Source organism: Siniperca chuatsi, linkage group LG12 (genome assembly GCF_020085105.1).
Source record: "Siniperca chuatsi isolate FFG_IHB_CAS linkage group LG12, ASM2008510v1, whole genome shotgun sequence".
NCBI classification, from domain to species: domain Eukaryota; kingdom Metazoa; phylum Chordata; class Actinopteri; order Centrarchiformes; family Sinipercidae; genus Siniperca; species Siniperca chuatsi.
Window position 1 is genome coordinate 17,123,329 of NC_058053.1, and position 20,436 is coordinate 17,143,764.

The 20,436-nt window shown below is 39.1% G+C and overlaps 1 protein-coding gene across 6 annotated transcripts in view; it reads right to left on the minus strand.

The window, feature by feature from the left end:
- gja5a (gap junction protein, alpha 5a) overlaps positions 1-20,436 on the minus strand; it is a 31,536-nt gene that overhangs the window by 7,083 nt on the left and 4,017 nt on the right. For 2 of the 6 annotated variants that reach the window (XM_044218127.1, XM_044218129.1), the window contains one exon: positions 11,874-12,053. The gene's annotated coding sequence lies outside the window, so the exon portion shown is untranslated. Of the gene's footprint in view, positions 1-4,285; positions 4,575-10,823; positions 11,008-11,873; positions 12,054-20,436 lie in introns of those variants that run through there. The other 4 variants (XM_044218124.1, XM_044218130.1, XM_044218125.1 and 1 more) reach the window with 4 other exon arrangements.

Here is a 20,436-nt window from a genome sequence, read left to right on the forward strand (position 1 = left end):
AACACATAGGTAATTAGATGGTGTATTATACATTTTCTTGGCCTACTTCCCTTTAATGGGGCATGTTTAGACTAACATCAGTGGAGGAAAAAGTATTTACACGGTATTGTGCATTAAGTACAATTGTGTTATTATGTGTAGTAGTAAAGTAAAGTCAATTTTTCAGCAAGGATCTCAACACACTGACTTAAAAACCACATTACCTGACAAACTCATTTATCGTTTTCATTAGAAAGTAAAACAAAGTACTAAAACTCATTTATTTCCTAGAAAACTGTCTACAGTATTTGACATATTCTAGAGGGACAAATTTGGCCACACATGCTCACACTAAAAATATTGTCGAGAGCCAAATTTGGCCGGCTGCCCTTAAGAGATTCTGGAGTAGGACATCTTTATAACTAAATGGCCAAACTATCTGTTCCAGATCAGAAAAACATAAAATATTTGGACTTTATGGCTGCATTATCTCTGCATCTCTAAATGGCTTTTAGTGAGTGGTCTCTGGAGAAACATGCGTTCTACTTCATCAGTAATGACACATTTCACGGTCAACATTGCTCTCTGTATCACAAAGTTGGGTGGACTAAAAAGAATAATTATCTCATTTTATTCATAGGGCTCTACTGTTAAAGCTTCCAAACTACCCATGAGATGTCTCTTCTCTCATTTAAATCTTGTACAAGATCCAATAACTACTTAACCTTAGATATTCCATGCACTAATCTTGGTATTATGCACCTTTTAGAGCTGGAGTGCGGGACTTTTACATGTTAACATTCAGTTAACATTTGCCCTTGCAAAACAAGATCACACAATGCCGATTATGCCTATCACCGCTAGGTAAATCTCTCTGTATTTCTCAGTATACTGGAGTTTTTAAATCTGATGTTTGTGGCGACATTCCCGCGCTGGCTCACCATTAATGATGCGTTTTACATCAGCCAGCAATGATTGGTTTGCCAAAGCTGAAGGTGGGAGCAACTGTAGCGACGGAGTAGGCAACCAGCAACTAGGAGCATGATGGAGCCTATGGCGGAAAAACCTAAGAAGCGTCCAAGAAAAGTGTCTGATACTCCAGATAAAAAAGATACTCTGCATTCAGAGGAAGGATTACAGTCAAAAAAGAAAGAGATTGACGACGAGGACAAACACGGATAACCAGTAGTGTAGCTTTTCCTCAATGGAGAGGTTGGTATTTGTAAAATATTTGGAGTAGGCTATGTAGCTATTACATTTACTTCACCTAAAATGATGGATTACTGTCTTGGAACTGTGAAAAATTCTTTGTATTTTTGTAACTATATCCGAATATGAGCCTGGGGCGAGCTCACTGTAGGCATATGTCATCGACAGTGTTTGTGTAATTACTCTCACTACCAGAAGAGGGAGACAAAAGTTAAACTGCAGGTTTAAATGGAATGAAATACTAGATTTGTTCATTGCCCTTGGAGATAATATAACTTGATTATCCAAAATGTTTAATGACTCGTGTAATAGTTAAAAAAAAATTCTATTTGTCGTTTAATTGTTGGTTATCTAACTTGTTGTTTCTTGCATATGACTATGAATGTTTTTTGTTCCCAGTAAAGAGACACCCTGAAGTTACTAAGGTAGATAAACTTATTACATACATTACAGCTCATATTAAATAACCCCAAACAAAAAGCCTCTGCTGGGAGCTCTATAATATCTTTGCCGTTAACAGTTCACTTTGCAGTGTTGTGACAGCTCAGCAACGTTTCACTGGAACAGCCACAGCGGAGCACGAGGAAAATGTCAGACCAACCACACAACTGCTGAGCACGAACACATTTATACACAAGTTTCATCAGTCTCAGCTGATATCAACAGACTTGCATACAGGATGCCAGATATACCCAGGCTGCAGTTATTCAGCTCAGTGATTATTTTTACTCTCTGGGTGATTGAAGCTGTTTCATGGTATTATTTTTATACAATAAAGGAAATAAGTACAGCTATTGTATTTAATTAGAATGACTAATTACACATGTGTGTCAAAGTTCAAGCTTAAAAGACACGAGTTATATATGAAGCATGCCTTTTAAACTTTAACACGTGTGGAGGGTCAATCCCAGTATGCATTGCAGCAGCTGTTTAGCTGGCAGGGCTGCAGGGGTGGTGCGCGTAACACTCCCATGAGTGCTGGGATTATGATCAAGGATGAGCATGTTTAAGTTTAGCGGTACTGGCGTGGTGGAGGGGTGAGTTAGGGATAGTGTGACCAACAAAGTAAATCTGATGCGAGATGAGGGGGAGAATACTTCCCACTCATGTGAGTCACCTGTTGCCACCACTTACAGGCCAACATGGATCTAGGATGCCATATATCAGTCACACAAGCAGAAGCCGGCGGGCCGATGTGCTGCCTGCTACCTTACATGGCTGTCTGGCTCTTCATCTGCCCACTAGTGTACACAGACCCACAGCCCTGTTATGATCTATTGTTTAGCTGCATATGGCATTATACCGGAGCCCTCAGGCCAGACAGCTGCAAGGTGTTTCATGGAGGAAAATTCTGACACACTCCCAAATGAAATTCCTGGATAGCTGCTATTTATGGGAGGTGGTGGTGGTGGGGTGTTTCTTTATTTTGTTTTTTATCTTTTTTTATTTTGAAGACTACTTTCACAGTCACACACCCACAAATCTCACATATTTTTACATTTGATTTCACTGAAATATGTCAAAGTCTTTGTCTAATGACTAATGTCACTGTGCGTGTTATTTTTCAGTGTTGACGTGTCTTCAGTTTCAAACACTGACACAGACTCTGGTTGAAAAACTTGACGTTACTTAGTCTGAGGGTGTGTGTAACAGATTTGTTGTTTATACTCATTGAAGTGACAGCCCTTTTTTGGCACTTTATTGACTTTTAAAAATCTAGTCTTGCTAGGCTTATATATCTGTTTTCTGAAGAAGGCTAGTACATTTACTCAAGCACTGTACTAGAGTTCTGAGGTACTTGTAGCCTACATTACTTGAGTATTTTTGAGTAAGTTTTGCTACTTTTCACTTTACTGCATTTCAGAGGGAAATATGTGCTTTTTGCTATACTACATTTATTTGATAGCTATAGTTACTTGTTATTTTCCAGATTAAGATGTTAAAAATCTTAAAATGAGCATATAAGTGATGCATTGTTACCTATGCAAAGTAAATTAAGCCACAGCCAGCTACACAACATTAACATGCTTAAAATGTTAATGCATAGGTAATAATAATCTAATGGTACAATATATAATAGTGTAACACTGACCAAGGCCATATTACCTGCATACTAAGTACTTTTACTTTTATACTTGAAGTATAAGTATTCTTCTTCTAGTGCTTCTGTACTTATTCTAAAGTAACATTTTGATTACAATACTTTTAGTATTTTTACACTGTGATATTGACATGTTTACTTAAGTAAAGAATCTGAAAACTACTTCCACCACTGCTGAGACATTGGTTTATAGAATTTAAAACGATTGCATCAGACTTATCTGTGTGTGGCTTTCACCTCATTTGTTTTATGTCTACCTGTAAGCCAGCACCTCATTAGAGTAAGTTTGCATTTTCCTTTAGTTCTTTTTATCTGCTTTCTAGCATCATTTAGCTTAATTGGTTAATACATTTTTGTTAACATATTTTGTCAGTTCAGATTCATTAACAGCTGTGTGAATTTCTTCCTTTGTTAGGCCCAAAAAAACATGTATATTTAGTACACCTCATCAAAAAACTATAGAAACTGAAATTTGCAGCACTGGTTTCTCTTAACAGGAAAATAACTGCCCTAACTCATTTCTGTGTAGAGACAAGAAACTGTGGGGGATATTTGTGAGAGCATTAAATCAGAATTTCAACCTTTTGCCCCCGGACACCACAGCGAAAACAACTCCTCAAAGTCTTCATTCAGTATGTACACATTGCTGGTGGCTCTATTTTTAAGGTCTTCAGTACTGCACTTAGTTTGAATATATTTGTCTCTTCTGACAGTTAAGAACAAAGGGGAGGGAGAGAGAGAAAGGCAGAGCAAGATGAAAGGAGTGAGAGTGAGTAGGGTGACAACTGTACCTGCCAGGGAGGACGGGGACACACACCAGGCCTCCCACCCCATTGCCCCAGTCCTTCAAGATATCATCTCTTTCTCAGAGACTTCACCGCTAAGCCTGAGTCCACTGCTGTAGTTTTGAAGCAGGATGCTCACAACCCAAATATCTGCATCCTTTTAGTCTTTCACCTGAGCAAGAGTTGTAGTTTTGTGATAACCTTGGCTTACCTGCTTTTTCTGCTGTAGGATAGTTGTCTGTCTGATAGGCTGTTTTTGATCAAGTAGAGGCTCCTTATCTGTCCCCCTGGTGAAACAAGTCTTCCTTTAACGCAGTGGACAAATGGCAGGTGATGATGCAGAGATGAGCAGATGACCACAGGCTCAGTGAGATGGTGGGACTACCTTCTTCTTCTTGTGAACATCAACTAGGGCTGGCTTTCGTGGACGGCGTCTGAGCTTAGTGTTGTCCCAACACCAAACTGTTAGTCCACACAGGGGGCACGAGAAGAAAAGCATGGGCATCACGAGAGAGTGTTTCCCCCCACGGCCCTCCCTTCTGTCTCTCCTCCGCCTCCATCTCCTCCTCCTCTTCCTCACCCCCCCACTCCCCCTTTCTTCTTATATCCCTGGTGCTCTATTTTTTGCTGGGAAGCATTCTTCGGCGACGGGAGGGGAAGTGGAATTGTTTTCTGGGATCAATGGCGATTCCGCTCAGTCAACTTCCAGAGTGCACTTATTGCCTGTGCTGTGTTCAGTGCCCGGCATGGTGAAATTCCTATTATGCAAGTTTAAAAAAAAAGTTTACTAAAGAATCAATTCTATAATGAGATCCTAACAGTAATTAAGCCTCTCTGTGTTATTATCATGTATTTTTCAGCTTTACTTTGGAGAACCATGATTCAACCAAATCTGGATTTCCAGAAGCTAAAATTACACCAGTGAATACAAAAGAAACAGTCATAAAGTCAGGGGTTATCTTAAAGGCTTTGGTGGAAATACTGTGCCTACTTTGTTCATCTGATCGTATCTCTGGCCTTACTCCTCCTCTCAAAGCTCGTGCTGGTCTGAAACCACTTGCTGAAGTTCGGGATGTGAACAAAGAGTCACAGACAACACTCAAAGAGCTTTTTCTAGTCGGCAGTATGAGGTGCGAGTTTTAAGTTTGGTTTAGCCTGCCTGCACATACAATTGCATTATATAATGGCAATCTTTCAGGTTTGATTCCTAATTGCTGAACAGTCAACATGTATTCAAAGGCATTCAAATGGCTGTAATTATGTGGTGAAGGTACACAGTATGTATGAGCATGCACACACGAGCAGACAATTCTAATGTACTTTCCCTAACAGATGTGACTTTAATGCTACAGTTGTGTCATTCTTTGATTTGGCCAACATTACATCTGTCTTCACCTTAAGGTGTGTCATATTCACTCTGGATTTTCTCACTATTCAAGTTTTCACTTTAAAGTAGTAAAATAGTTTGACATTTTGGGAAATTCACTTATTGGCTTTCTTGCCGAGAGTTAGATGAGAAGAATGACACTACCCTCATGTTTGTCCGGTGAATGTGAAGCTACCGCCAGAAGCTGGTTAGCTTTGCTTAGCACTAAGACTGGAAACAGGAAGTCACTGCACCCAGCCAAGAAATAGTCTGCCACACAATCCTGTAAAAACATGTTGTTCTTACACTACGTTGTTTGTACGAATTAAACAAACTAGATATAACGTGTTAATTAGTGAGCCTTAGGGACTGGTAGGTGGATTTTGGAAACTGTCCTCCCAAGAAAAACAAGCGTCAGGTGAGCTATTTCCCCATGTTTCCAGTCTATGCGCTAAGCTAACTGGTTTCTGGCAGTAGCATCATATGTTGCATATATTCACGTGTATTACCCAAAATGTTGAACTATTCCGTTGAAGAGTCATTTCCATTTGTCATTTCGGTGACCAGTAAGGTGTTACTTTAGTTCAATCAAAGATACCATTATTCTTGCTCTTGTTCATTTACGCAATTTTATTCTCCCTGTCAATCTCTTGGCCTAATCAGTGATCTGAATGGCTAAATTCTCCTCTCCAACAACTGCGCCTTTGACCTTGGAGCAAAGAAAATGTTTTTGCATGTATAAATAGCAGAAGAAACCAAGTGATTAGGATCTCATGACCTCTGGTCAGAAGCTGTGACCCTGCAACCTCATCTCTACTGTATCCCTCCAAAATATTGAATCTGGTTATCTGTTTGTATTAATTCTGTTCTTTCAATGCAATGCCTCTTTGTCAGGGTGTTACCTCAACACAGACTAACGCCAAAACTAAAACACCTTTCTTTCCTTTACCATTTTAAAAAGGTTGCCAGTCAGTAAGAATTGCCTGCGATTTCCGAGTTTCCTTAAACAAAAGCCCAACATCGCCTCAGGCCACAGTCAACGACACCGTTTAATGGAGTGTTTGAAGCGATGGAAAAGCTGTTGCTAATTCCTAATTACCGTAGCCTTCCTCAGTTTAAAGTCTACCCTGACATTTCCATTGTGCTGCTCATCAGGATGGATTTAGAAGTGGAACAACATCCACACAGAATAACAGCATGAAGTGATTTGTAACAAAGAAGTGATGTTCCACAACTTCACTTAATCTCATAACTTACAGCTTCTCGGCAGTGCCAGAAAGAGGTCTGAATGTGTGTGTGTGTGTTACAGAGATCAAGAGCAAGAGAAGGGGGATGGCAACTGCATGTGTTTATGTGTGCCCCTGTGTGTGAACATAATGTATGTGTACTTGAGTGTTTGATGGAAAAAGCCCACACTGCCAGGATGCATTAGTGTAACCCTCCCCACCCACCCACCAGCCTGACCCCTGCCTGCTATTCTGCTCGTGACACCATTTCAGCCCTGCCTCACCCGTGTCCGAGGGAAGCCAGGCTTGATGGACACATGCTGCTGAACGGCCATCACAACCTCGTATACACCCTCCAACTCATCTTTGTAATCCACTCGTGGCTGCCTGGGATACGGTCAGAGAATATGGCAATAAAATGTAGCATCCAACTCCAGAGTGGGAAAAGGTTGAGTAGAGAAACTCAAGGTTGTTTTAGTTGAGGCGAACACATACATGCACAAACTGGTATACATCAGCACAACTATGTTACTGACAGGAGGGATCCACAGCACTGGCATGTTGTTGTGGCAGACCTGTTAATCAGACACACGCTGTACTTTGCAAAAACATCCTGCTGCAGCATTTGAAAAACAAGGTCAAACTGTTCGTTAAAGCTGCAGAGCATCTGGAGCAAAAATTTATTTGCAACTTACTAACATTTAAAACTGTGGATTTAACAGATCATTAGAAAGTGAGTAAAATAGAAAGTGGGTGAACTGTCCACTAGAGAGGTCTTAAAAAAGTCTTCTTATTAAAACTGGTCACAAATATAAGCTTTTATTTTCAAAAAAGGCAAAGTAATTTCCTAAAACAGCTGGGCACAGTAGTTTGTAGCAAACAAAAACTCACACAGGAGTAAATAGTGCATTTGTTGCAGACTGTTTTCAGCTGTGCATTAACACACATCTTGTGTGTTACTAAGTACTCATGGCAGCAGCACGGTGTATGTAGGATTGAGTCAAAACAAACTACAGTGCCCATGTTCATGGTAATGGAAGTATGTCACCCAGGGCAACAGTAAGGCTCATTGATGTTCAATAGTTTTTAGACAACAATGGAGCAACAGTGGCTTTGACTACACAGTCAAAGCCACTGTTGAATAACTATTAGTAGGATCAATTCATTGACAATTTTAAATTAAATGCTGATCTTACAAATGGGTTTATTGATTTAGACATAATGCATTAATAAATGATTTATTAACAATTAATAAATCAATTTGTTACAATTTCTCAACACTTAACTTGAAGTATTAAGAAGTAGTATTGAACTGGGAGACATTTTTCTACTTTCTCTCAGTTCAGCGCAGGACATCTTCAAGGGACACAAACTGTATGAGTGTGTTTTTCTCTATTTATTTGGTCCCCGGTAAAAGAACACACAACACCATCAATCCTCACTCTCATCTCATCAACAGCAAAGATACTGTTGAAAAGAGCACATGGTCATGGGCAGTAAATGATTAAAGCCATAAAGTATACTTTTATGATGTTTTGTGTTGCACTGGACTGCATATTGCAGACCTATTGAGAGGTGTTTCTAATATTCTGCCCCCTCATGTATGTAAATGATGAGGACAAAAAAATAGAAACACCTCTCACCTCTCTCACACATTTATGACAATGTCAACAAAAACTGAACAAACAGCAGTGGTAAAGGCAGACTTTATGGCAGAGCTGTTGTATTGAATTGCATTAGATTGTACAGGTGTACCTAATAAAGTGGCCACTGAGTGTATATTGTCCCAGAAAGGCTTGAGTTTAGTGCAACTCCAGAAAACATGAGTATGGTTGGCCTCCTGGTCGCCACAGAAACTCCAACATGGTTGCTGGGTGGTTAGCTGTCTGTTTTTGATCTGGGGTGTTATAAAGAACCAGGTTAGATTCTTCCAGCCAAACTCTCTCTATACTCAGGAGTTGGTAGTGCACTGTGCACATTTTACACCATTCTTCATTTAAAGTTTTAGTAGTTAGTTGAGCTCTGATTCAGCTGATTCATTCCATTTGTTTTTTTTACATATAGCGATGAGCTTCCTCTGCTTTCCCCTATGGCTGAATTCCATTTAGCTGCTTCAGTTTTAAGGTCCTGGTATTGTGCATGCCGGCTCGCTGTCACACTGCCATGACTTACTAGACCATAACAGAGCCATTGTTAATGTTATTAGTATCACCTGTGCTTTTCCTACAACAGCTCGTCAAAATGTCTGCTGTGAAGACCCTCAAATATCCAGTATCAATCGGCTGTAGTTAAAACCTTCTAGCAACATTTTTATTTCAAAAGTTTTTATAAGATTACTGTATGTTTGTGCAGTCAGTAACTGAACAAAATGAAAGCAAACAACTCATGCAGTGGACCTTGTTACTTCTTCCTCTGCCCTACTAAGAACAAGGTTATCAAGATGTGCAGAGAACCGGAGAAAACATGGACTCTTAATGCAATATTTTCCCCCCATCACCACTGTGGAGTTACAGCATCCCAGTGTGCAGCTGCAGAGAAGTAACGGCCTAACAAATGCAGGAAGAGGGCTATCTACAAGACCCCTCACCCAAGACAACCAACTAACTCAGACATGAGGACAGATGGGTTGTGTGTGTGCACACATGGGTGCGTGTGTGAGAACAGATTGACTTTGTCCAGCATATATGTTTTATTTGTGTATGATGATTGAAGACATACAAGGGGTATATGTGTGTTTATGTGCCCACCACACATCCCTGAAAACAATGAATGGAAGGACGGTATTGTTCATCAGGTCCAGCAGACGTGTGACATGCAGTCACCGGCCAAGGGCAACGAAAAAGACATTCAGGCTTTCAATACAGCCTCTTCCTCCCTGCTGAACCTTGACTGGAATAATTCTAAATCAAATAAATAAAAATTAAGGATCCGTTTCTTAACAAATTAAATAAAATCATGAATGGTTGTTTTGTACTTTTTGGAGGAGCTTAGCGTGTTCTCTGTCTTATGCACTTTACTATGGCAGTATTTTACAACTTCCTTGTTCGTCCTAGTCATTGTTAAAGTGACTCGACTTCATTTGAGGAAACAACATTAAAATATAAATCATTTCTCTCACCCACTGAATGTGTGTGAGAAACTCTTGTGGGTGTTTGTCGATGGATGGTTGACCGTGTGTGCCGACACCCCTATCCGTAGATAACATTGTGTTGGGCGGCTGGCTGACTGAGGGGACCTGGAGGCACGAAATCATCCTGTGTCGGGCCATGTGTTCCCCTGATAGAGACAGGGAGGGTGTTACCCTCCTCTGAAATCTACCTCCAGACCTTCAGGCAGCTCTTCCTGCCCTGAGCGATATGTACGTCTAGTATTCCTACTTACGCTACATTTCTCAGGAACCTTAGTCACCCTTCACGCACTTTTATCAAAAACCTCCCAATTACTTTCATCCTCCTTTTGTTTCCTCACAAGTTTATAAATCCATTAACAACACCTGACTGATTCCCAGGGCCACAGTACTGAGCACCAATGAGTAATAAAGTTTATCATATTGAAAACTTGCTCTCAAATCTTAAAGCTGTTCTACTTAATATTCTTTTATTAACAATGTATCACATGACTACTTGTATGTGTAAAGGGTCACACATAGTGACAAACCCACAGATTTTCACCCAACACTGCAGTTCCTCCTCAGTGCTACAAAGCGTTTTATCATCTTTCAGCACATTGTTTTGGTTTTACAGCCCGCGACTTGTGTGTTTTGATTCACTCTCACTGCTCTCATCTGTGTCGTTTTCAGTCATTCATAGCAAAAAAGCTCTTAAAAATCCACTGTCCTCTGCTGGCTAATCACAAAATGGCAGACTGACAAAGGTAGTGACTAACTGGTGAACATAGTGGAGCATGTAGCAGCTAAAGAGCCAGATATTTCCCTCACGAGTTGGTGGAGACCAAAACAGAGCTGCAACTGAATGCTAATGTTGTTCTGTGCTTGCTGGCTGTGTAAATAAGCAACGGTTTACTAACAAGGTCACCACATCAACTTAAAAAGGTGAAAATATGTCAGTGTTGTGTTTAGAGCTTGTTTCTGTTGCCCCCAAGTGGCCAAATCAGTTATTGCAGGTTTAACATAATGAAGAAAAAACACATGAACTCACATTTCCATGCAGTCAAACAACCATCACCAACAAAGAAGCTCAGAGTAGGCTACTGCTGCTGTTCAGGAAATGGATGTACACATAATTTTCACAGAATTATACTATAATTGTATTTCTGGTCTATTTTTATTTATGTCTATTTGTGTTTTATTTTATATCTCATTGTATTCTATCTTAATTGATTTTATTGCTTTTGAATTGCCTCTCTGTGTGAACCTAGCCTTTACTTAGGTGTCCATTCATCAACCAATAGACCTTTTTCACAGCAGACATTTTGGCATGCTAGCAGGAAAAGCACAGGTGTTACTGATAACATTAAAAACAACTGCATTCCATTTAGTTTAGCTAAGTCCAGGGCCCATTGTACATACTGGCTCTCTGGCATGGATTACTGAGCCATTGTTAACAAAATTTGTTTCACCTGTGCTTTTCCTGCCATGACAAGTCAAAATATCTGCTGTGAAAAAAAGTCTATTACAGGCTCCTCCTTCACATACAGGTTAACCCTTTTGGTGCTGAGATATTGAATTAGAATGAAACACTCAAAAAACTCAGCTAAGCTTCTTTATCTTTGTGGGTGTGTTTTGATCAGATTTTATTAACAGGAGGTGGCAAAATAAACAAATAACCCAAAAACAGTTTCTTTGTTAAACTGCCCATAATCACATATATCTTTCACCACTATGGGATGTTGGAGTTTCTAAACTGGATAGAGGGCATAGGCACAAATTGCTCAGTCCTAATCATTAATGCAATAAAAGAAATATAAGCTTTATCAGTAATAACTGAATTAAATAGTGGGTGAAATTTCACACATACTGAAGGAAATTATTTGGGTGTACATGTTGGCTCACACACACACACACACACACACACACACACACACACACACTTCCCCAACTACTGATTAGGAAGAGTGTGTGGCACACGGTAATGTTGTGGTACACCGTGGCTGGACCCAAAAGCACAACTAGCACAGAGGGAGTTGAAGTAGTTAGTTTCAGTTTATCATCACGTACAATGAATAACAAGGAGTGCTGAGGTAATTACTGTGAGCTGGTGGACTGAGTGAAGACAGCGGGCTGGCAAGAGATTGGGAAGAGCAAGCAGGGTAGAGTGCCGGGTAGATATGCTGACAGGTGTTGATTGGTGGATGGAGAGCAGGTGAGCAGCAACAGATGGGTAGCAGGTGTGTCAGTCACTGATTGGAAGTTCACTGGAGGCCGCGCCCTGCAGCACACACACACAGACATACACAGGAGGGGAACCAACAGGGGACAAACAGACAGAGACACTAGGATTGGTACAGCTGAACCATGACACGTAATTCATCAGCCTGGGGCTGATGTTGCTATGGTGATTAACTTTTCTACACATCCACTGAGTTCACATTAGCACAGGTGTGTGGAATTAGACCACTTACTTGTTTGGGTCCAATGTGTGTGAAGACACCCTGAGGAAGTATATGCATTGGTGTATATTAATGATGTATTACCGCCTTAGTTTATTAAAGGCTTTTCGTTCTTAACCATCCGCTCGAGTGCCTGGAATTCGATTTTTTTATATAAAGAAACATTTGTTAAATAGTGTGTTCATGTGGCACCCCATCACTCATAGTAAGAACATAATTAAAAAAATAGGTTGTCAGGGTCTTTAACATGAAATTTCATTCTTCTGTTCCAGCAGTGCTGAACCCATTTAGAATTAACAATCAAATCTCCATGGTGGTAAGCTAAAACTCAAATTCATCAAAGAAGAAGCAGAGATGACTATGTCATCAAATATAGTCTAAATTTAAAATGAATGCAAGGCAGCCACAACTGGTGTTGTATCTGAGGAAAGGGGATGGGTCATCATGGGAAACATCAAGAAAATCACTAAGTTGATAAGGCAAGCGATGGGAAATAGGAACAACAAACACAAAGAAATGCAATACAATGCTGCTTTAAAGGAGTCCAAGAGAGGTGGTCCTTTAACTTCCTGCCTGTCTACAACCATCATCTCAGCTCCTCAGTCATCCTGAACTTCAGTCTCTCTCATCCAGCCACTTATATTCAGGCACACACAGCACCTACATCCTCCCTCCATTAATGCCTCCTGCCTGCCCTCCACCCACCCCTTCTCCATTGTGTGTACGTCGATTCTCCTCTCCTTCACATGGTGCCCGGCGTTGCACAGGGAGGAAGCTGCCCTTCCACTTCCTTCTTCACTGGTGAGAACAATTCATGCCTGGTCTCTCACCCCGGTCTCTCTCTCTCTTAAACCCAGACTACATGAAGCTGCCAGGTTACTTGGTTTCCTGATGCAGAGTCTGGTCCTGATTAACTGTAGAGAAATATAATTACAGGCCTCAGGCTGTCTGTCACATATAAATCCGCTATGATTCCAGAAGAGAGAAAATAGTTTTTGGAAAGTGTATGCAAATTGTCTACTATAACAGCTTTTACTATAGAAATAATGTACAATATAACATAGTATCATAATGTGTGGTGCTGACATGTTGGTGCAGGTGTTGTTGGCCCTATTTTGTTCTGTAGAGCTGCTTTGGGGCATACACAAAGTAATGCATAAACTAATAATTATAATGAACTTTTTTTATAGAGCACTTTTCTGAACAAGAGTTACAAAGGGAATTAAGTTACTTTACAACAATAGTATGATGAAATACAGAATTAAAATATAAACTTCAAAACAAGGGCAGTTAGAAATGACTGGCTAAAAATGTATAAAATAGGAGAATTAATTAAAATAAAGGTCAGTTATACAATGAAAGTGCGGTTTCTGAAGTGATTTTAGAAGTGAATTCCAAAAGTCTGCAAACCATGAGTTGTAAAATATCTAATGTGCACTAATGTGTCGGGCTGAGCCCCTCTCTCAGCACACCTAATGTCAGACGTCAGACCACACACAGGTGGCAACAATCACTGAATTGATTAGTCAACAAGATACATCTGGTGCAATTAGCAACAATAGGATCAGGAAGTATCTAACCAACATACATAAATTATATACCACTGGTTCCCAACTTTTTGTGACTTTTTGTAGCCAGGCAATACCCACTGGCGAATTCTCGTCACAGGTTGCATATTGAACAAATTAAACACATTTATTGATGCATCATTTTTTTTTTGAAAAAATGGTCCTAACACACCATTACATTTCACTAACTATTGGCTGCCGCATAAGTCTCTGAATGTGTCAGTGAGTGACAGATAAAACAACATACACAGAAACACAACCACACAGCCTTAAATTACTCATATGTCTCTGAGTTTTGAGCAGTTCAGTCAAAAAGGCCTAAATGGGTTAAACTCCCCAGTATCTCACAAGGAAAATACCTGTTTTTATGCTCTCTTAGTTTTACCAACAGGAATAAAAGTATTGTCATATAACAAATAATTGGAATCTGGAATTTAGGGGTGCTATTATTAATGTTAGGGTAAACATACTACACTGCGGGGCTTATAACAAATAACATCAATGGGGGATGCTATACTAAATTGTGGCATGTGGGGAGTGCTATCACAAAATCAAGCACTTTAATGTACCCTTTCCCCCATCATAATGTTTAAGTTCTACCAAGTTTTTTGTTATAATTTGGAGTTACTGTTTGGTGGTCAGATTTTGACACACATTCACCAAATTTCCCTGGAGAAACATCACAAGCATTTGAGACCTGAACACCAGGCTCACACACCCAAATTTATGCACAAGACAATAGTGGCCCCTTTGATAACCGAGTCCCCTCACAGACACAGGAGGGTGGTGTGTGCTGGTGTTGTAACAGGACATGGAAGGGGAAACCTTAAGCACAAATCCAGGTAGTGAGTCCAAACAGTCCAATCTTCTCACCATTTAAACACATCACTCTCTTTTGTAATCTTACCAACGATCAATTTGTATTTAACTCCCCAACAAACTGTCATACAATAGCCGGTGAAAAATATTTACAGAGGAACAAACTTAAATTTTTGAGCAGCACTTTTCCTTCGTAATGACGCATTTTACTTTCTTAGCTCTCAAAATTGTATGTATGTGGGTGTTTTTGTGTGCCAGTTCCTGTAGTAAAGTGTGTGTAACAGGCCTGGTTATGCACTTCCAAGCTCTAAATGACCCTGTTCTATGAGACTATCGTCTGTGTGAGCAGTTGAGCACAGGAGGGACGGTGGGCTGGTCCAAATTCAACAAATCTGAACTCCTAAATACAATGGTCAAACCCAAGTCCAGCTGGGCAACAAGAACTCTGCCCTCAAAAACACAATGCTATGGCCCAGGACCAGATTTCACACATGTTGTAGGGCCTGTGTGTGTGTGTGTGTGTGTGTGTGTGTGTGTGTGTGTGTGTGTGTGTGTGTGTGTGTGTGTGCACATTCATGTAGCTTATATACGTGTGTCTGTGCATATGTGCAACTGCTTGGTTCTCAGAGGAAATGAGAAATTGACAGAGAAGAATGTTCACACTTGAAAGTGAGAGAGAAAGGTCTGTATAAAAGTGGTCACATAGCAAAGAATGCTGCTGGTAAACTGTTGGTATCCTGATGTCTAATAGCTCCATTCAAAACAAAAGAAGTGGCTCTAAACAGATGACTCATGAAAAATGAAAAAACTTACAAAGAGGAAAAAATGCCTTTGTCACTGAGACAGTACGTCACTAAAACACAAAGAGAAATGATGAGACTAACACATATGGGCACAAATATATATGACCTTATGTTTGGACACTCAACAAACAAGTGTTTAGAAACAAGTGTATCTCTGTCTATAATAAGCCTTACGCCATTGAGGTGCTATGTCATGGGACTCAGCACTGCCCCCAGGTCATGTTGTATCTGTGAAGGGCATCGCTGATACCATCTCTTTAAAACCTGCTGTGAATGCCTCCCTTCTGTGTATGTGAAACCATGTATGACACAGATGATTCATGTGAAGTTCATGTGATTAAAATAGTGAGTGAGAAAAAACACAGAAACATCATGAGCTTGGAGACATTTCTTGAAAATGCTGTGTGGTCATCTCAGTTATGAGCACTATAATTACAAAGCCATGACATTTTATTAGATGGTTTTATTATAATATAATATGAAATAGAATTAAAGGTAAAAGTAGCAATACCTCAGTGTAAAAGTACTGCATTACAATTAAATGTCCTGCCTTCAAAATGTTAATTAAGTAGAACGGACGTGTTAGCAGCAAAATGTGTGTCAAAAGTTAATCAGTTAACTTAGCTGCTGAACTGTGAGTTTAGTTTAATTTAACTCTAGGTAAAAGAACTAGTCGGTCTGATGTGTGGTTTTTGAGAAATACGCTATCAAAAGATTTATACCACTTTCATGTCTGCACGGTAAATATGGAACTACAGCCAGCAGCCAGTTACCTTAGCACAAAGACTGGAAACAGGGTTTATGCTAAGCTAAACTAACCGAATGCTGGCTGCAGCTTTATATTTACCGTACAGAAATAAGAGTGTTATCGATCTTCTCATCTAACTCTTGGCAAGAAAAAAAAATAAATCGAAAGTACTCATTAAGCAGCAAAATGGCCCAAGTCAGAGTGTCATATTGTAATACAGTACTATTATGACAGAATTTGAATCTTGAAAGCTTATATATATACTGTTGGGTGGTTAAGTCTGTAACAATGCATCATATTTTACAAGCTGATGAGATGTTTTCTTTGTAAAATCTAATCTTGACAGAATCTTGACAGAACTACAGGAGATAAACACAGTGGAGTAAAAAGTACAATATTTTCCTCTGAATAGTGGAGTAGAAGTAGCATTAAACAGAAAACTCGTAGTACAGTACTTGAGTAATTGTACTTAGTTACTTTCCACCACTAATAATATAATAATAATAACAATATTATAATAATAATAATAATAATAATAATAATATATATATATATATATATATATATATATATATATATATATATATATATATATATATATATATATATATATATATATCAAGGTCTGGGAAAGTCTGGCATATACATATATATATATATATATATATATATATATATATATATATATATATATATATATATATATATATGTGTGTGTGTTTATTTTAATTTTTCGCCAATTTAAGTATCCTTTTCATCTCTTCACTTATCCTTCATTAGTTTTAAAATACCAGAGCAAAAATAAAGTAGTATTTTTAGTTTTATAATATGTTCTTTCCACATCAAAAGCAAAAACCTAATTTAGCAAAATTACAAGGAAATGCCAGACTTTGATAAATGCAAAAGGAAAAAGTTATGATATTTGCCGTATCACGTATATTGTATATTTGCACTGCTATGCTGGCATTCATTCAGTTGCAGATGACATGTATACTGTAGGCTCCTATTTTCAGCTCTGCCCTCTGCTCAGAGGATACGAGTGAATACAAACTTTAATAGAAGGCGAGGAATCACTCTGACTTCAGTAATCTCAGTCTTTTCATCTGATGCTTACAACTAACTAATATTAACTCTCATTTTTGAGAGGGCTCAAAATAATTGCTTGAAGTGTCTGAACCTCCTTTGCATTAGTGGACAGGCTCAAACCTGCTGGTTATAAATCCTCTATTGAGTAAAGGATACCCCCTATCAGCTTCAATAGATTATTCAAATCAAGTAAGAAATGTGTAATGCATGAAGACTGCTGTATCTTACGACCTCAGCATTTTTAGCTGACAGCAAAAACCTCTAGGCCTTTCAGAATACACCCTCAAAAAAAGTAGCAGCACCTTATATTAAAGAATAACACTGGGCTACTTTTCAATTTTTATTTTTTTGCTTTCTGTCCTTTTGCTTACCTGAAACTAATTGTGATTTTACCGTTGTTGCTCCTCCTACTCTGGAAAAGCTTCCCACAAAGTCTCAGAGAAGCCAAATTTTAAGCCAAAGTGTCTAAAAACCTATATGTTTTCTTTAGTTTTCTCTAGATTTTATACATTGTATTTTGTGGATTGTACACTGAAGTCTGCTTTTTAAAAAAAAAATTGTCTTCTCTATCTCTTTTCCCACTTCCTCTTCCTGTAAAGCATGTTAAAACTTCTGTTTCAAAAGGTGCTGTATAAATAAATTTTGCTTGCTTGCTTGCAGTTTGGAACAGCCAATCCCCCCTGTGCTGCAGTCCTTGTTTTTGATAACGCCCACTATTGTCCTGAGAGGAGTGCAGATGGAGGGAGGCAGACCAGCCATGTGCTGCAACAAGGACATGATCCCTTGATGTGGCCAAACCAGAAGCTCTGCTGCAGAGGATTGAATCCAGAACCCTTAAACTATTACTACTACCACTAACTACCTATAACCTTCATTATAGATCAAAATGTATGCATACAGAACAGGACTCATTACGTTTTCGTTATATGACACATCAGTAAAAAAAAAATTATTTATTTTAGTTATTTTCAGCACAAAAACGCACTCCTCCTGAAAAGTGTTTTCCCTCAGGGAGTGGTGGGAGATGCTCATTGTATGAGAGGTAACCAGGAGGCCAAATCAAACCAACCCTTTGCCAACATGTGTCAGAATCATATAATGCATATTGTTAGATGAAATACATGTCTTACATTGCATCACATTGATAAGGTCATTACAAAAGTAAGATTTCAGTTACTTCCTGTCTTTCAAAGGCCCTGCGAGCAGGAAGCGTGTGGCACCATCGCGTCGTAGGCAGATCACGGTACGATATGTTTGTTAGCGTGTTAGCATTCTGATTAACGGCCAGTTGGTGCCCTGCTTCGGAGGTCTAATCTGGCCTCACGCCTCACTGCACGTGCTCAATAGAGTCCGCACCCTGCATCATGACATCATGTCTTTGTGTAAAATCCCGGTACCATTCACGGGCCCACCGTGGGGCTTAGCATGCAAGCGTCCACTATACCAACACACAGCTCTTTAAAGGGAGTCCCCTGGTCCCCCAGCTCAGTGGATACACCCTGATGCCTCCACAGAGTTCTGAACATGGCTTCTATCCTCCGACACAACGAGCTGAGCCCATGTGCCATCCAGGGCTGATGGGAGCTTGAATTTGGGCTTTTTGTTGGGGACATTTTTATATGAGAAGATATCACTGCTCCTGGATATATGGAGACTAGTTCTAGCTATCCAATCAGCTAACATACACACTGACGTTCCTGGACGCCATGTCATTCAGAGAGAAACTGTAGCAAATGATTTGGGGACATTTAACATGGCAAGACAGTGCCTCACACTGGTTTTTGCTCTTAGATTACATCATCTATTTGTGAAAAGCTGTGGGATCAGTGAAGCTCAGTGTGAGGTCAAATCTGCCACTAACCAACAGTTCAGAGAGCAGACATCAAGAGCTGGACTTTCTAGTTCACCAGCCCAGTGACGTCACCTAGGACAGAGAATGCTATTGGTTGAGAGACAGTGAGGGTGGGCCGTAATAAGATGGGCAGATACATCCACAAAAGGAGCGATGACTTCTATTGATCAATGATTGTTGAGTTTGACCACTGATATATGTTACATGTGGCCTGTAGTATGAGGTCACCTCCATTGTCCATCTGAGAAATTGATTAAATTATATTGAAAAACTAATTAATAAAAGATGCTCTTCTTTCTTTCTTTTATACATTTAAAAAGTCACTATTTTCTAAAAATTATTTTTTCCTTTAAAGACAGTAATTAATCACACAGATTCCCTAAAACTGAATGGATGCAGCAGGTCATACTGCCTTGAAAAGCAGCAAACCATTAAAGACTTTCATTTGTGTCACTGGAAAGAGAGCAGACATCATGTCCCAAGTTTCCATTCAGACTAAACAAAAATTCAGAATAAAGAACAAAATACTTATTATTATTTTTTAATTTTTATAAAAAGATTAAACATAAATATGTTGAATATAAGCATTATATATGAGTTGTTCCAGCCTAGAAATAGTAATGAAGGCAAATCAGACAGAAAACGATAGTTCAAACTTTTTTCATTGAGTCCTGAGGATATGAAACAATCATAGAACCTAGAAATTAGATTGTGCAAAGGGAAATGAGTTGTGTAAGTGTAGGCAAACTGTTTCAGACTGCCATGTAATTGTTTTGTTCCTTCCTTTAATTTGGTGCATCAGTGGTTTACTGGGAGAACAAGTTTTCAACAAACAAAAGCTTTCTTCAAATAAACTTTCCAAGTGTCCAAGTGTATAGTTTATAATGAAAGTATTAAATTTTGGCACAAAGAAATCACATTGTTGATATACAGCAGGTCTTTTGTTGTTTTTCACAATCGTAAGATTCTGCATGTCAACACAATGTGTTACATATTCTAATATATGTAACAACAACATCCTGTTCCCCATTTGCAGATAAGCTGATAGACTCAAAACATATAGACATTTTTCATGTTAAAACCATCAACAGCATTAGCTTAAAAATGCAACTGAGCAGAACGTTATCAGTTCCAACAAACAAGCCACAACAATTAGTAATAATATTAAGCACCTGTAAAACTCCAATACTCAAACACCTATTTAACGTATTTTAAAATATGCAGGGGTTTGTTTTCAGTTATGTTGATGAATGGGTGCATGCGCTTGTTAGATAATACAAGAGCAGTGAGCTTGATTTATTATTATTATTATTATTCTGTTTTAGC